At 34.9% G+C, this 18,266-nt stretch overlaps 1 long non-coding RNA gene across 1 annotated transcript; it reads left to right on the top strand.

Moving 5' to 3' along the window:
- Positions 1 to 1,381: 1,381 nt before the first annotated feature.
- Positions 1,382 to 16,016, top strand: LOC121372569. Its single transcript, XR_005957953.1, has 3 exons — positions 1,382 to 1,582; positions 12,567 to 12,695; positions 15,967 to 16,016. It is a non-coding gene; the product is annotated as an uncharacterized LOC121372569 (long non-coding RNA).
- Positions 16,017 to 18,266: the final 2,250 nt, after the last annotated feature.

The raw sequence follows: 18,266 nt of genomic DNA, 5'->3' as shown, positions 1-18,266 counted from the left end.
GGTGCACTGGCCAGCCAGAAAAAGAAATAGCCCAATGGGCCCACTGACAGGAATCGATGCCAAACAGACTGTATATCAAGCAAGCACTTTACCAATGGTCTACGTCCCACCCCCAGACTCTGTTGGAATCTTGAGTCTAGACTTTAAATGTTTGATAAAATCAAGGCCTGAGCAATTGGCAATGACGTGGAGCTTTTAATTCTTCACAGCACTTTTTTGCCTTGGATTATATTCAGGATCTTTATCAATAGCATGTTTTTTTGCCATGGGCATGGCTGCAATGTGCCTGCTAATTTCCGTATAGCTGCAATACTGGGCCTCACTTATTTGTTGTATTGCAACATTAGGGTTAGGCCACTATGAAATAAATTCTAGATTTTCACACACACACCCTACCCCATCCACCTCTTAACCGCCAAGACATTTACATAACTCTTTGATGTTAAATTATTACTAGCATATCAGTCAACCAATATTTATTATACAAAAATGCCCTGAAAGTGCCAGTATAAAATATTTACATATTCATGTTGAGAGACATAGATGTATACAATTCACAGATAACTTACATGCATGTAACGAAACAGGATATATATTTACATGAAATACTACTAGTTTACATTCATTTGACATATACAAATTATACTTACATACATGTCATGACATTGAGTTTATTTCCTGACACCAGGAAGGGAGAGAGAAAGTGTATATAAAAGATTCCTTACTGCTAATGGAAAAATGTAGTGGGTTTTTCCTGACAACTGTATATCAGAATTATTAAATGTTTGACATCCAATGGCCAATGATTAATTAATTAATTAATGTGTTCTAGTGGTGTTGTTAAATAAAATAACTTTAACTCTACATTGCAATTACAACCCACTTTGTAGCTTAATTAACATGTTCACTGGGTAATGACAAAGAAACTTGGCCAATATGCAGCTGCATGTTCAGAGGGGTTTTGGATGTCGAAGTCTCTGCTCTAAAGAGATTTAATGCATTTTCCGGAGGACCATGACTCAACACACACCCCAAAAAAAAGGTTCACCACCGTCTAGACCCCAGAAGTGCATGATATGTACTTGTACTGATTGAGGCAGGTGATATGCTCATACAGGAGATATCTGGAGCCAATTTCACAAAACATTGCAAGTTTACATTTACCACAAGCAGTTACAGCAGTCGTATGTTTACAAGTGTGTGGTATTTATTTCGTGCAGAAAATTACATTATCACGGAAGACTGAATATTGTTAGGATAAAAGAAAATGAAATATGTATACTGCAAACTATATTAGTTGTAATGTTAGTAGTATTACTAATTGTGGTTTAGTCGTAAATTTACATATACATGCAAAACTAGGTTTATGATGTTTTGTGAAATTGGGACGTTTTTCAGAGGACTGGTTTCATTAGCACAGTGGTTATGCTATGAGCCTTAAATTTGGTAGGCATGGGGTTTAGGTCTTGGTAGCAGCTTCAATGCAAGTGAGATTTAACACTGGCATGGCCAGGATTTTATATTGGAGGTGGAGGTCTCCATGGTCCATCCTCTGGCTTTGCAATTAAGTTTTGATGTTTTGGTGAGTAGGTGTAACCCTACTACATAATTTTATTCTTTCAATATTGTCTTAGCTCAGATATCTGTGGTGTGTGTGTGTGTGTGTGTGTGTGTGTGTGTGTGTGTGTGTGTGTGTCTAGAAAAGCATGCTTAAACCATGAGCATGAAAATAAATTGACATGAACTGCTTCAGAGAACAATTTTAACACCAACACTATTCTAAGTGTAGATCACTTTAAGCACACTGTTACATGGTATACCTTACTGAAAATGTTTTCTTTCAGGTTTTTTTTTAAATGTACAAAGGTATTCATATTATTACCAGCAAGAATCAAAATAGAAAATTGTTCCAGTTTTGCACCAATCTATTTAGCACTCGTATCTGTCTGGGCATATCTCAGTATATTACAATCCAACTGAATATATAAGAGATTGTTTTTTAACTAAGGAAATGTGGAATTTGATTATCTTATCTTTTTGTTTGCAAATGAAAATAATCCAGATTGTTACACAACAAGCCTACAAGTAGTACAAGTAATAACAACACTCCTATCATGGTTTGGCTGCCCCTTTTAACACTGGTTATCTCCCTTGCTCCATAACATTTTAGGCATTCAAATATTGAAAGTTATTTAAATAATGTTTTGGGGTGGTGGTGTTAAAGGAGTGAATGGGTGATGATGTCATTGTTGTAATGAGATAACTGATACCATTTTATAGGGATTGGTTTTTTTTTGGGGTGGGGTAGGGTTTGGTGCAGTTGGATCAAATTATGTTTTTATGCTAAATGCCTATTGGGGAATTGTTTTTATTCTTTTTATATTTAAGCATTTGTTGGTGTGGGGGTGGAGGGGTGTCTTTTATTCATCATTAACAATCAGATATTCAATTTGTAAATTACTACTATCGGTTCTGTCAAATAACCTAAACCATTTAACATTATAAAGACCAAAAATTGTTGTTGTTGGGGTTTTTTAAATTGTGCAGTTTTAACATTACAAGACTCTTGCTAAATATAGTCTTAATATGAATGCATAAGTATGAAATACATTTATAGTGAATGTATTTATTAAACATGTTTGTAAATACATGTACCACCAAACATTTTATAAAAAGTACTGGTTGTTATAAAAGATAGTCTGTTTAGCAGATTTGACAATACATTATATGTACATGCCTGTCATTCTCATTATCTTAATATAAAAAACTTTCCAATTTCTCCCACAATTTCAGTTTGTTTCGACCCTTTCTGTAATTTTCCTATCTTTCAACTTCTTCCGAGAAGTTAGAATGATTCACAAGTCAACAGTCCATTAGTTTTACTTGATCTAGCAAATTGATTTCCAGTGTGTTTTAATGGTTGCTGAACATGCTCATTTACACTGTAACTGGTGGAATTTCACACAGGTAGTCAACACCTCGGTGAGATAGTTGTTAGGATTTTGTTTAATGTTCTCATCTGTAAAGTATTTCGTATCTTGATGTTTACTCCAGTTCCCATGTAAAAGAAAAAAAATACATTACAGTTGAGAAACAACTGCTTAGGATGTTTGTAGATATTGTGATTCGTTAGAGGTGAATCACAAACACTTTCTTCAAACAATTTCTTTTATAATACTGTCTCTTTTTTTTTCTCTCCCCCTTTCAGGATTTTTTCCGATTAGACTTATTGAGAACATGTCGCCAAGCAAATGTTTCTGTCATTCTACTGTAAATTTGCAGAAGAATTAATCAATTTGTCATACGGTTTGTTTTGGAAGGCATTGAACAACTGCTTTGTTGATCAAAGCTCCGTGTCCTAATGCATCTCTGGTTGCCGTGATACTAGAATATGCAGACATGTGTTGTTACTGGGCTGACATGCAGCTCTCGTAATTTATGACAATTGTGCATAATGTATGTCACTCACAGGGATTATGTCCATTATTCAATCTTATTTTCAATTTTAGATAAGAAGAAAAAAGACACTTCAGTACTATAAGTGTAAATATTTATCTTTATTGAATTAAGGGTTTGTTGTTTCTTTTATGTTCTAAAATCAAAATGGATTTCTCTCTGTGTGTTTTGTTTCAGCTGTAATAAAAACATTTTCAAAATAATAAATATTTGACATCAGCATTTTTTTCTTTTTCTTTTTTCGTTCTTTCATATTTTGAATCAAGAAAGATTTTTCTATGTGTTTTGTTTCACCTGTAAGAAAATTATTTGTTTAAAATATTAAATATTTTTGTAAATACTATAGCACATGTTATTTTTGTTTCATCAATATAAGACAGCAACTCTGTGTTGGTTATATGACGATCTATTTTCATATGAATTTATTAAAACCCTATAAACATCAAATGTATTCTTAAGTATACACATATTAAATTTTTATCATCTTGATTCATATACTTTTATATTCAGATATACAATTTAAGGAATCCAATTTTTGTGCATGTTATTATTAGGTCATACTGCTATAACAGTATACAGTCAAAAGCTTTAGCTAAAGAAGTGTTTTTAAGGCAAGTGATTTGTGACTACAAGTCAAGTTTCTATTATATGTAATAATTTATGACAACAGGTGGTCTTTTAAGACAGGTGACTCTTTAAAATAGGTGACCCTTTGATAAGGTTTAAGTGTATCAGGTATGCAAAATATTACAAACATTTATATTAGTAACACGTAGAGGATGCAATGTTAAAATGTTATGCAAATGAACATACATTCTTATGGTAATTATGAATTGAACTCTAGATATGCTATGTGATTGGCTATCCATCAGTGCTAGTATTTCCATAACATGCACTAAGATCGGTGTCTCCTCATTTCCTTTCATTCATACTTGGTTATGACAGATCGTCAGATTGGGATTGTGACATAATAAATATGTTATCCTCATTTCTCAGTCATGAGCTCATATCTTCTCTGATGATGACTAAAACATTCACTTTTGCTAATTTTATTTTTAATACTCTGAACTTTTCTATAAAGATAACGCCAAAAACCCACAATTACAGGGGTGTGGTTTGGTCTGCATCTGGAGGGGGGAGGGGTGTTCGAGTATGAACCTAGCAGATCCTTTTGTCTACACTTTCCCTGGACATTTATATGAATAGTCTAATATTGCACTGTAAAAAAACAACATTTTGTTTTAGCCTCAGTGGAGGGGTTTGTCTAAAACTTTCAAACTCCTCATCCTAAGCCCCTTAATTAAACACATTTTTAGGTATAAACAATTCTTTGACAAAACAAGATTACATGAGTTCAGTTGTGTATTATCTGCTTACATTATATTTTATATGTATTATATGTACCTCATCTTTTTATATACAGTGATACCCCTCTAAACCGGACACCCTCAGGGCCAAGTAAAATATCCAGTTTTAAGAGGTATCCAGTTTAGAGAGGTTAATTTCTGTACTGATTTTTCAAAAAGGACCTTGAAAATTGTCTGTTTTGGGGGAATTCCAGTTTAAGAGGATCTGATTTTGAGAGGTTTCACTGTATATATATATATATATATATATATATATATATATATATATATATTATATGTACCTGTTCTTTTTATGTATATATTATATATATATATTATATGTACCTCTTCTTTTTATGTATATATTTATATATATTATGTGTACCTCTTCTTTTTATGTATATATTATATATATATATTATGTGTACCTCTTCTTTTTATATATATATTTATATATATTATGTGTACCTCTTCTTTTTATGTATATATTTATATATATTATATGTACCTCTTCTTTTTATGTATATATTATATATATATATATATATATTATATGTACCTCTTCTTTTTATGTATATATTATATATATTATATGTACCTCTTCTTTTTATGTATATATTATATATATATATATTATGTGTACCTCTTCTTTTTATGTATATATTTATATATATTATGTGTACCTCTTCTTTTTATGTATATATTTATATATATTATATGTACCTCTTCTTTTTATGTATATATTTATATATATTATATGTACCTCTTCTTTTTATGTATATATTATATATATATATTATGTGTTACCTCTTCTTTTTATGTATATATTATATATATATATTATATGTACCTCTTCTTTTTATGTATATATTATATATATATATTATGTGTACCTCTTCTTTTTATGTATATATTATATATATATATTATATGTACCTCTTCTTTTTATGTATATATTTATATATATTATATGTACCTCTTCTTTTTATGTATATATTATATATATATATTATGTGTACCTCTTCTTTTTATGTATATATTATATATATATATTATATGTACCTCTTCTTTTTATGTATATATTTATATATATTATATGTACCTCTTCTTTTTATGTATATATTTATATACATTATATGTACCTCTTCTTTTTATGTATATATTATATATATATATATTATATGTACCTCTTCTTTTTATGTATATATATATATATATATATTATGTGTACCTCTTCTTTTTTCCAATTTAATACATGCAGGTTTATGTACAGCACATGGTATTTTAAACTAAATTATATTAGAACACACAACATGTTTACCTTAATTTTCCCACTCCCCCATCTTTATACTAATTAAAAGTTAATCTGTGGCAATCCTTTTATGTCTATATAGATAAAAGGTTTATTGAAATATAATTGTTATTAACACTGTTTTTAACAGGCTTCAAAGGGATGAGTTTAGCTTGATTCATGGAGGTGAATAGCAAGTTAATACATCACAAATTAGCTTTTCAAGCCATAATATTGATATATTGGCAAACTGCATTGACCCAGATTCCATACACTCCAGACATATTTGAAAAGGTGAAGAAAATATTTTGTTGTGTATTTGAAAAGTATTGCTCTCATAAGCCTAAACAAATCTGAGAAACAAGAAATATTTTATGTTTTCATATTCAAAATATTTGCTTAACTCAGTTCAAAGAGTAACTGAAATATTTTCTTAATACATAAATTGAATATTTTTAATTCTTTGCAGTTATCAAAAAAACTTTGAAAAATGTAGAAAAATGTTGCTAAACAACTTCTTTATTGAGAATTATCATCATGGATTAATAAACAAAATTAACATTCCCATAGAATCCCTGTTTGTTTATTTGTTTGTTTTGTTTTGTTTTGGCTAGTAATCATTCATGCTCCCTTCCACATTTGCCTGGATATTTTTAGGAGATCAGTGAATTGATCACCTTACAATAAAATATTTAACAAATTTTAATTGAAACTCCATGTAATTGCTCACCTCAACACCATTTCAAGTGAATGATTTTCATTTTGCCTTTCATTTTACTCGTATCAACAAATTCTTTTTGTACACGTAAATCTCTCACAAGAAACTTTTAGGAGATCAGCGAATTAGTCACCTTACAATAAAAAATTTAACAAATTTTAATTGAAACTCCATGTGATTGCTCACCTTAACACCATTTGAAAATAATGATTTTCATTTTGCCTTTCATTTTATTGGTATCAAAGAATTCTGTTTGTACAGGTAAATCTCTCACAAGAGGTTTTATCTGGTACAGCATTCTTGGCCTGGCCACACCAGGATGCTGAAAGGGTTCAAATGGTCAGTTATGATTCATTATCCAGAGATGAATCTGTTACAGGGCATAATTGCAATTATACTGGTTCCCATATTACCTGTTCCATCTCCTTGACAATTACACAGATGTCATCTCAACAAGGTCAGGCTGACATATTGTAATTTATCTGCTTTTGATTGAGACATCAGGACAGAGATACCAAAACAATGCTGGTACACCTTTAAAATAAATAAAATAAACTGCATATGAATCATTTACTCGATAAAGTAGATATAAAAATGTATTCTTTCAATCCATACCTTTTTTTAACATTACATAGGTGTCATGGTGACAACAATATAAGTGAAAAAGTACCAAAATGTACACACCAAAAACACCATAAATTGTCCATGGTGTGCATGCAAAAAACTTTTTTTTTAGACTTACACTGAGCACAGCTATTCCATGTAGTATAACATGCATATCCAGGTATGTAAAATTCTATGCTTTAGCGAAACACGAACCCACTACCTATAGGCTGCTAGTCTGATAACATATTCACTGCACTGTTTAGGTGAGTCAGTCGACTCTGTGTTTAGTGAGTGTGGGTAATTATTGGCATGCTTCCATCAGATAACTGTTCAAGCATGCCTGTCGGGGGCATAACCTCTGACTTCGCCGGAGAGTTCTGCCCATGACAGGTTTAGTGATATTGTGTGATGGTCTGAATTTATTCATTGTCAAAGCTAGTCAGCTGGGAATTGCTAAGTTCATGAGTTTGACAACTTAACTGTTACAGGTTGATTGTTATGCATGACAAAACTATCCATAGTCAATAACAGGCTTAAGAACTTCTACTATGAGCATATATTAATCAGCAAACAGATTATCTGCTACTTTTCTTTTGTTTAGGTTCATCATTTCTGTTTTCATTAAGGTGATTCAATCCTTTGACCCAAACACCTAGCTCAGGTGAGATGTCCACTGTCTGAACTAGTCATTGGCGCTTATTACATTTGTAAAGATATTCTCTAACAACATTGTTTTATACCTTCTTCTATTTTCAACCTTCATTGCAGCTGAAAATCAATTAATATCGTTAAAAGGTTAATTAGTTATCTAGGTTACCAGTTCTGTGAGAAATTCCCAAAGCTATTTCAACACCTTGTGAGTTTGCTAGGTCAAGAAAATTAACAGTACATGTATGGTATGTAGTACGGTATGTACATTAGTAATTCCGATTGGACTATAAACATACTATTAGATAACCATTTTATTCCTTCCTGTCATGGACAGGACTCTCTGACAAAGTCAGCGATTGTGCCCATGACAGGCATGCTTGAACAGTTCTCTGATGGAAGCATGCCAAAAATTACCCACACTACCATTTTATTTGAAGATGATTTAATATGTTGTTACTAGGGATTTTGTAAACCTTATTCCTCAACCCAAAAAATTCTCATCCCTGACCTGATTTTTAGTATTCCCATTGAACATCTCAATTTGTGTTTTACACCTAATTATCTACATGTATTCATTACAGTACATGATGTATTGCAGTTTGTTGAAGTCAATCTTCAACTCAAAAATTATCATGATTTGAATTCAAGGAGCATAAAGAAACTGAACACAGAAGAAGAAGAAGACAACCAAAAAAATAGTTTGTCTTACTGAACGAAATGTTTGGTATTGTATTATCATTGTTTTAAAGCAAGTAATCTGTGTTTATTTGTCTAGTATAGACTTGACGTACAAGAAATTTATAACTTGCATACTTTGTTTTTATGTGAATTGGAGGACCATGCTATCTGGAAGTTAATATGCTTTGTTATTTATTATCTTTCAAGACATGTCAAGTTTTTAATTAAATAATGAAAGTATGTGGTTTTTACACTTCAGTTCATATATTAAGATTTCCGCTGGTGTATGAATTTATTTGACTTGATAATGGTGCAGTATATTGACTGATACCTGACAGTATCTAAACCCCACTTGATGTCAAAGCATTATTTATATTCTCTATATTTGTCTCACAAATGACTGGAATCTTGATTTAACTATTAAACTATTAACCGGGTAGGTATTGGGTTAGAGTCCCACCTCAGGCAATGGGGAAGTTTTTATTTTGTTACTGTGAGTACACCACTAGGCTTAATGAGTAGAAAGTTAAACTTTGTTTTGTTTAATGACACTTCTAAAGCACATTGATTTTACTCATCATCGGCTATTGGATGTAAAATATTTAGTAATTCTGACATATTAGAGCAGAAACCCGCTACATTTTTCCATTGGTAGCAAGGTATTTTTTATAAGCCCCATCCCACTGAGAAATAGCCCAATGGGCTACCGACAAGGATCGATCCTAAACAGACCACTCATCAGATGAGTGTTTTACCACTGCGCTACATCCCGTCCTCCTTAAAGAGACAGACCCTAGTTTTTAAACACTAAGGCATATTTTCACTTAAAGAGACAGACCCTAGTTTTTAAACACTAAAGCATATTTTCACTTAAAGAGACAGACCCTAGTTTTTAAACACTAAGGCATATTTTCACTTAAAGAGACAGACCCTAGTTTTTAAACACTAAGGCATATTTTCACTTAAAGAGACAGACCCTAGTTTTTAAACACTAAGGCATATTTTCACTTAAAGAGACAGACCCTAGTTTTTAAACACTAAGGCATATTTTCACTTAAAGAGACAGACCCTAGTTTTTAAACACTAAGGCATATTTTCACTTAAAGAGACAGACCCTAGTTTTTAAACACTAAGGCATATTTTCACTTAAAGAGACAGACCCTAGTTTTTAAACACTAAGGCATATTTTCACTTAAAGAGACAGACCCTAGTTTTTTAACACTAAGGCATATTTTCACTTAAAGAGACAGACCCTAGTTTTTAAACACTAAGGCATATTTTCACTTAAAGAGACAGACCCTAGTTTTTAAACACTAAGGCATATTTTCACTTAAAGAGACAGACCCTAGTTTTTAAACACTAAGGCATATTTTCACTTAAAGAGACAGACCCTAGTTTTTAAACACTAAGGCATATTTTCACTTAAAGAGACAGACCCTAGTTTTTAAACACTAAGGCATATTTTCACTTAAAGAGACAGACCCTAGTTTTTAAACACTAAGGCATATTTTCACTTAAAGAGACAGACCCTAGTTTTTAAACACTAAGGCATATTTTCACTTAAAGAGACAGACCCTAGTTTTTAAACACTAAGGCATATTTTCACTTAAAGAGACAGACCCTAGTTTTTAAACACTAAGGCATATTTTCACTTAAAGAGACAGACCCTAGTTTTTAAACACTAAGGCATATTTTCACTTAAAGAGACAGACCCTAGTTTTTAAACACTAAGGCATATTTTCACTTAAAGAGACAGACCCTAGTTTTTAAACACTAAGGCATATTTTCACTTAAAGAGACAGACCCTAGTTTTTAAACACTAAGGCATATTTTCACTTAAAGAGACAGACCCTAGTTTTTAAACACTAAAGCATATTTTCACTTAAAGAGACAGACCCTAGTTTTTAAACACTAAGGCATATTTTCACTTAAAGAGACAGACCCTAGTTTTTAAACACTAAGGCATATTTTCACTTAAAGAGACAGACCCTAGTTTTTAAACACTAAGGCATATTTTCACTTAAAGAGACAGACCCTAGTTTTTAAACACTAAGGCATATTTTCACTTAAAGAGACAGACCCTAGTTTTTAAACACTAAGGCATATTTTCACTTAAAGAGACAGACCCTAGTTTTTAAACACTAAGGCATATTTTCACTTAAAGAGACAGACCCTAGTTTTTAAACACTAAGGCATATTTTCACTTAAAGAGACAGACCCTAGTTTTTAAACACTAAGGCATATTTTCACTTAAAGAGACAGACCCTAGTTTTTAAACACTAAGGCATATTTTCACTTAAAGAGACAGACCCTAGTTTTTAAACACTAAGGCATATTTTCACTTAAAGAGACAGACCCTAGTTTTTAAACACTAAGGCATATTTTCACTTAAAGAGACAGACCCTAGTTTTTAAACACTAAGGCATATTTTCACTATTAGAACCGTTTATGATCACTGAAATCAAACATTATTTATATTTTATTGTTTAGATTATCCATTTCTGTACAACCGAAATATTTCTGGTTATCCTGGTGTTTCTAATACCACAAAATGCATTTTTTTCTTCATATTTTTAAAAACACACATGCGTCTAAGAAGTATTTGTTATGGAGTCGCATTTTAGTCTATTTTTAAGAGTATTTCAAATTCACAGACTCTTGTTTCACTCTGTTGTATCCAAATTTGTTACAGGTTTGTAAATTAACCAAACTTAGTGTTCATTTTTACGGGTTGAAACTAGAGTCTAGGTGAAAATGATGCCTTAGTGTTTAAAAACTAGGGTCTGTCCCTTTAATATAAAGGTGTAAAGCCACATATACTGAGATTCACCCATTTCATATATAGGTGTAAAGCCACATATACTGAGATTCACCCATTTCATATATAGGTGTAAAGCCACATATACTGAGATTCACCCATTTCATATATAGGTGTAAAGCCACATATACTGAGATTCACCCATTTCATATATAGGTGTAAAGCCACATATACTGAGATTCACCCATTTCATATATAGGTGTAAAGCCACATATACTGAGATTCACCCATTTCATATATAGGTGTAAAGCCACATATACTGAGATTCACCCATTTCATATATAGGTGTAAAGCCACATATACTGAGATTCACCCATTTTATGGGTGTGATTATGGGTGTGTCTCCTTCAGTGATGGTGGGTGGGAATTAGCCCATTGGTAATATATAGGTGTAAAGCCACATATACTGAGATTCACCCATTTCATGGGTGTGATTATGGGTGTGTCTCCTTCAGTGATGGTGGGTGGGAATTAGCCCATTGGTAATATATAGGTGTAAAGCCACATATACTGAGATTCACCCATTTCATGGGTGTGATTATGGGTGTGTCTCCTTCAGTGATGGTGGGTGGGAATTAGCCCATTGGTAATATATAGGTGTAAAGCCACATATACTGAGATTCACCCATTTCATGGGTGTGATTATGGGTGTGTCTCCTTCAGTGATGGTGGGTGGGAATTAGCCCAGTGGTAAAGTGCTCCCTCGATGTGCGGTCAGTCTGGGATCGATCCCTGTTGGTGGGCCCATTGGGCTATTTCTCATTCCAGCCAGTGCTCCACAACTGGCATATCAAAGGCTGTGGTATGTATTACCCTGTCTCTGGAATGGTGAATATAAAAGATCCCTTGCTGCTAATCAAAAAGAGTAGCCCATGAAGTGGCGACAGCGCGTTTCCTCCCTCAATATCTGTGTGGTCCTTAACCATATGTCCAACACCATATAACCATAAATAAAATGTGTTGCATGCATTGTTAAATAAAACATTTCCTTCCTTCCTTCAGTGATGGGAGCTGATTACCCAGCAGACACTGCAAGATCCATGTACCATGTAATCAGGTGATGCTGACTTGGCTCAAGTGAGACCAAGCTTGAATGAAGCACAGCCCTGTCAAGTAGTCCCATACTGAAACGTAAATACTGCACTTTCATCATTCATCTCATTATCATTGTCTGTATATTTGTGATGTCCTAACTAAAATGTCTTAGTCTCTATTTTAAACGTTTGTGGTGTCTTTTACCAAAAAATAATAATAATTTTTTTAAATAATAAAATAAAAAAATATTTTAAAAATGCAAAGATACTACAATGGCAATGTTATGAATCTAGTTTTCTGCAAGTGATGGATTAATGACTATAGTATATACTGCTCTTGCTGAGAGGGAAGTGCACAAAAATATTCTTGTTTCTTTTTAGCTGCGTGGTGACTTAATCATATCTTGGTTTATGTTGGGTTTTTTTGTTACCTCAGCTATTTGGACTTCCATGAGTATACCGGCCTCGGTGGCGTCGTGGCAGGCCATCGGTCTACAGGCTGGTAGGTACTGGGTTTGGATCTCAGTCGAGGCATAGGATTTTTAATCCAGATACCGACTCCAAACCCTGAGTGAGTGCACCGCAAGGCTCAATGGGTAGGTGTAAACCACTTGCACCGACCAGTGATCCATAACTGGTTCAACAAAGGCCATGGTTTGTGCTATCCTGCCTGTGGGAAGCGCAAATAAAAGATCCCTTGCTGATAATCGGAAAGAGCAGCCCATGTAGTGGCAACAGCGCGTTTCCTCTCAAAATATGTGTGGTCCTTAACCATATGTCTGACGCCATAAAGCCCTAAATAAAATGTGTTGAGTGCGTCGTTAAATAAAACATTTCTTTCTTTCCATGAGTATGGTCAATGGTAATTTGAGGAATTAAGTTGATATAGTGACCGTACACATCCCACTAAGCCATTAAAACTCACCCTGGGTTTGAGTCAACATCAGGATTCAAACTCGGTACCTACTACCCATAAAGACAATGGTGGCTGGAAAAAAGTCACAGGAAAAAAAGTCACAGAAAAAAGTCACAATTTAGTATAGGAAAAAAAATCACAGGAAAAACAACAACAATTTTTATGTAACAAAATGTATGGGTTTGTAGAGTATTGAATATGGCATCATACTCATAGTATGCATGGGGTAATTGTTAAGTAGGTCAATTAGGCTAGATTAAAGAAAGAGGCCTCATATTGTGCATGGGTGGTGACTAATTGTTACACTTATTAATTAGGGTCAATTAGGCAGGATTAAAGAAAGAGTCTTCATATTGTGCAGGGGTGATGCTTGGGTCTAGCTTACTGATTAGGATAGATTTAAACTAAGGGCTTCCTATTGTAAATGATTTATAAAATGCCTAAGGTTAAATGTGTTTCACTATATATAGATATATATACCAGCTTGCTAGTATCAGAAGTATATTTAATATGGAAGTTATTCATAGCAATAAGGGTGGTCACAAAATCTGTCATGAGGGGTTCATGTATACCAAACATGCAACTCGCAAAACAAAGTGCTCAGTGCTGGTTGCGCCGTGTTCCACCAATGTTTGCTCCTGTCCTGTGGAACGTTCATGATGCCACCATGAACAATAATCCGCATACAAACAACTTGTGCGAAGGTTGGAACAACATGTTCAACCCATCAATCTGGCGAGTTATTGAATGGTTTCAACGTGAGCAAGCTACAGTGGGCACCATCATCCAGCAGGATGCGGTTGGTAACCCACCTCGATGCCAGGTTCGTCGATGCTACGTCCAACTGCAAGAGCGTCTTCGCAACTTGTGTGTTGATCGCCTTGAGGACCGCAAGAATGTGGCAGAATTTCTTCATGGTATTGGGTGGAACATCCGCCTAAACCACCAACATTAAAATCACAGAACATTTAACAAAAATCTATTAATTAAAAATTGTGACTTTTTTTCCTGTGACTTTTTTTCCTGTGACTTTTGTTCCTAGATTCAAAGACAATAACTTGGCCCCTACACCACTGGGGCTGGTCATGTTTGACACATACTGGCCACTGATTAAACAATGTTTTTGGGTGCCCTTCACCAACCATTCCTTTGCTTTCATTCATACATACTTGAGGTGTTATTGTGGTTTTTTGCTTTGTGTCATGTGACGTTATGTCATGCAATATAATCATGTGATACGTTACACCATTCTGTATTTCTCACCTGTTTCCATCCGTAATTGTCCAAACAGAACAAGCCGTGTGCTGTAAGGAGAACCTGTTTGTGTGGAGACAGGTGATTCTGGTGGTGATCTCATAGTTTTACATAAGCAGGTGCAACATGTCTGCAGCAGGCTATTTACTGTGTTCAATGGCTTGTTCCTTCATGCAAACAGCTGCTGTTGCTGCTATAAAAACAAACATATTTTGTTGCTGGCTTTATTCAGTTGTGTTTGTGTATCCAATGTCAGGTTTGAAAAAAGAAATATTTAGAGTTTTATGGTGTGTTTTTTAAACTATATTATTTGTATGTTTATTTGTCTGAGCAACAGTCTCTCTCTGTCTCTCTCTCTCTCTCTCTCTCTCTCTCTCTCTCTCTCTCTCTCTCTCTCTCTCTCTCTCTCTCTCTCCCCTCTCATTCTTTTTTTCTCTGTCTGTGATTCTGTCTTATTTCTCTCTGTCACCTCTCTCTATCTCTCTCTCTCTCTCTCTCTCTCTCTCTCTCTCTCTCTCTCTCTCTCTCTCTCTCTCTCTCTCTCTCTCTCTCTCTCTCTCTCTCTCTCTACCTTCTTTCTCTCACCCCTCATTCTTTTTTTCTCTGTCTGTGATTCTGTCTTATTTCTCTCTGTCACCTCTCTCTATCTCTCTCTCTCTATCTCTCTCTCTCTCTCTCTCTCTCTCTCTCTCTCTCTCTCTCTCTCTCTCTCTCTCTCTCTCTCTCTCTCTCTCTCTCTCTCTCTCTCTCTCTCTTTCTGTCTCTCTCCCTCTTTCTCCCTGTTTCTCTCTCTCTACCTTTTTTTTCTCACCCCTCATACTTTTTTCTCTGTCTCTGATTCGGTCTTCTTTCTCTCTCTGTCACCTCTGTCTCTGTCTCTCTCTGTCAGATCTATTAACAGACATTACATTTGAGTAGTAGTGAAATGTCAGATTTTTAGTCCCCTTAAGATCCATTAATGATCTTTTATATGCACTTCTGCATATTTAGTCTTAACTGCATTTTATTAGTATTTAAATGGCATTGTGATGGGTTCTTTTTGCCTACATCCTTTTTAAAATGGCCTTTGCCTATCGTAAATATTGTCTCTGGCCAGTCATTAAATGTATATTCCTTATATACACAATACTTGTCTAGATATTTCACTAATGACATTCCAATGACAGTAATATTGATTGATTTTTTATTTAATTTATAGGTGTATCTATATATGGTTCAAGCAAGCTGTCCTGGGCACACTCAGGAAGGAAGGAAGGAAATGTCTTATTTAACAACACTCAACACATTTTATTTATGGTTATATGGCGTCAGACATATGGTTAAGGACCACATAGATACATAGAGAGGAAACCCGCTGTTGCCACTTCATGGAATACTCTTTTCGATTAGCAGCAAGGGATCTTTTATATGCACCATCCCACAGACAGGATAGTACATACCACGGCCTTTGTTATACCAGCTGTGGAGAACTGGCTGGAACGAGAAATAGCCCAATGGGGCCACTGATGGGGATCGATCCTAAACCGACCACACATCAAGCGAATGCTTTACCACTGGGCTACATCCCGCCCCCTGGGCACACTCGGAGACCTAAGCTATCTGGGCCATGCCAAAGGTTAACCTTTTCATGTCCAAGTCAAAATTACATCATAGATGAAGTCTTTTCATGATGTCACACTAACAGTGACCCACAGCCACCATCATGTCCACACTGTACTTAACTGAATGGTGTGACATGCACCGTCATGCTACAGAAGGATTAAGGATCAGTGAGGTAGACATCGGTTTGGTGGATGGTCTGAATGGTGTAACATGCACCGTCATGCTACAAAGGGATTAAGGATCAGTGAAATAGAAGTTGGTCTGGTGGATGGTCGTGCGGACCTGTGCACTCACTCGGGATTAATGCTCCTACTGGGGTATGAACCCGGAACCATTAAACCTAATGGCTTAACCGCACGCTGAGTTAGGGCTCATTTACACTGGCATGTGTGTGGGGTCTGATCTGGCACTGTTCATACGCATCTAGTCTAATTTATCAACTTATTTCTGTGGGTCTGATCTGGTGTAATAGCCCAAAATATACCCACCGCCAAACTATACCCAGGGTATAAACTGGACTAACCCAGAATATACCCCGGAGAATAAAACAGGCTAGCCCAGAATATACCTCTCTTTTACAAAAGCAATAGTTGCTTTTCTTTTAGTGTTTATTATTATTTTATTTAGTATACAGGTTAGTAATATAAAAACGAGGGTTAGGGGTATAAAACAGGCTAGCCCACTTTAACCCTGGGTATAGTTTGGCAGGGTGGTATATTTTGGGCTGTTACATCGGCACTGTTCATACGCATCTAGTCTACAACTGGCTCACAGTTTCAGTTCATTTCAACTTATTTCTGTGCTTATATCCAATTAAAGTTCAACACCTCAGCTATCTGGGCTGTCTGTTCAGGGCAGAGGGTTAGTTGTAAATTGTCAGTGGTTAGTGAGAGAGAAGAAGGTGTATTGGCCTTACACCTACCCACTGAGTTGTTAAAACTCGCTCTGGGTGGGAGCTGGTACCAGGCTGCGAACTCTGTACCTACCAGCCTTATGTCCAATGACTTAATCATGATGCCACCAAGGCCAGTTTGGTTGACATTGTTTCTTGTCCACCCAGAGATATAGCTCAGTGGTAGAGTGCTCACCCAATATTCATTCAATGGGTCACAGGATTCATTGCCCTATAGATTGCCCTAGATGGGCATGGATTCATTTCCCTAGATGGATTTAGGGCTTTATTGATCCATACCAGTGCCCCATGACTGCTATATCAAAGGCTATAGTATGTAAAGTACATATAAAAGATCTTTATCTGTGTTTTGAAATGGTCTGGCCTCAGTTGTGTAGTGGTTAAGCCATCAGACATAATTAAAGTAGGTACTGGGTTTGCCTCTCGGTACCGCCTCCCACCCAGAGTGAGTTTAATGACTCAGTGGGTAGGTGTAAGGCCACTACGACTTCTCATTAACAACTAACAACTAACCACTAACCCACTGTCCTGGACAGATAGCCCAGATAGCTGAGATGTGTGCCCAGAAAATTGTGTTTGAATCTAATTGCATGAAAATAATTACAAATTAATGAAAATGAATTAATTTTGGAAGGAGAGCTTGTGTGGCAGCAATGTTTGTTTTTTGTGTGTGTGTGTTTTTTTTGGGGGGGGTCTTGCTTTCTAAATATCAAAATAAAAAAAATAAAATTTTTATATCTTAAGACTCCAACTAGCTGTATTTTATGTGTTTTTAATGTTAGACATCAAATAGCTGTGGTTTAGAATATGCTGAGATGTCATTAAACAAATATTCCTTTCCTTTCCGTGCCCGCCCACCCATGGGTATCCGACTGTCTGTACCGTGTCATGATGAGTCATGTCACAGTGAGAACGCGACCAGTAGAAGGATCTTATGGGTGGTCTACCTACACGTACTGTCTGTGGTAAGATCCTGTAATCGG

Source organism: Gigantopelta aegis, chromosome 4 (assembly GCF_016097555.1).
Source record: "Gigantopelta aegis isolate Gae_Host chromosome 4, Gae_host_genome, whole genome shotgun sequence".
Lineage (NCBI taxonomy): Eukaryota > Metazoa > Mollusca > Gastropoda > Neomphalida > Peltospiridae > Gigantopelta > Gigantopelta aegis.
The sequence above is the reverse complement of the archived record's forward strand: the minus strand, read 5'-3'. Positions and strand labels throughout refer to the sequence as shown.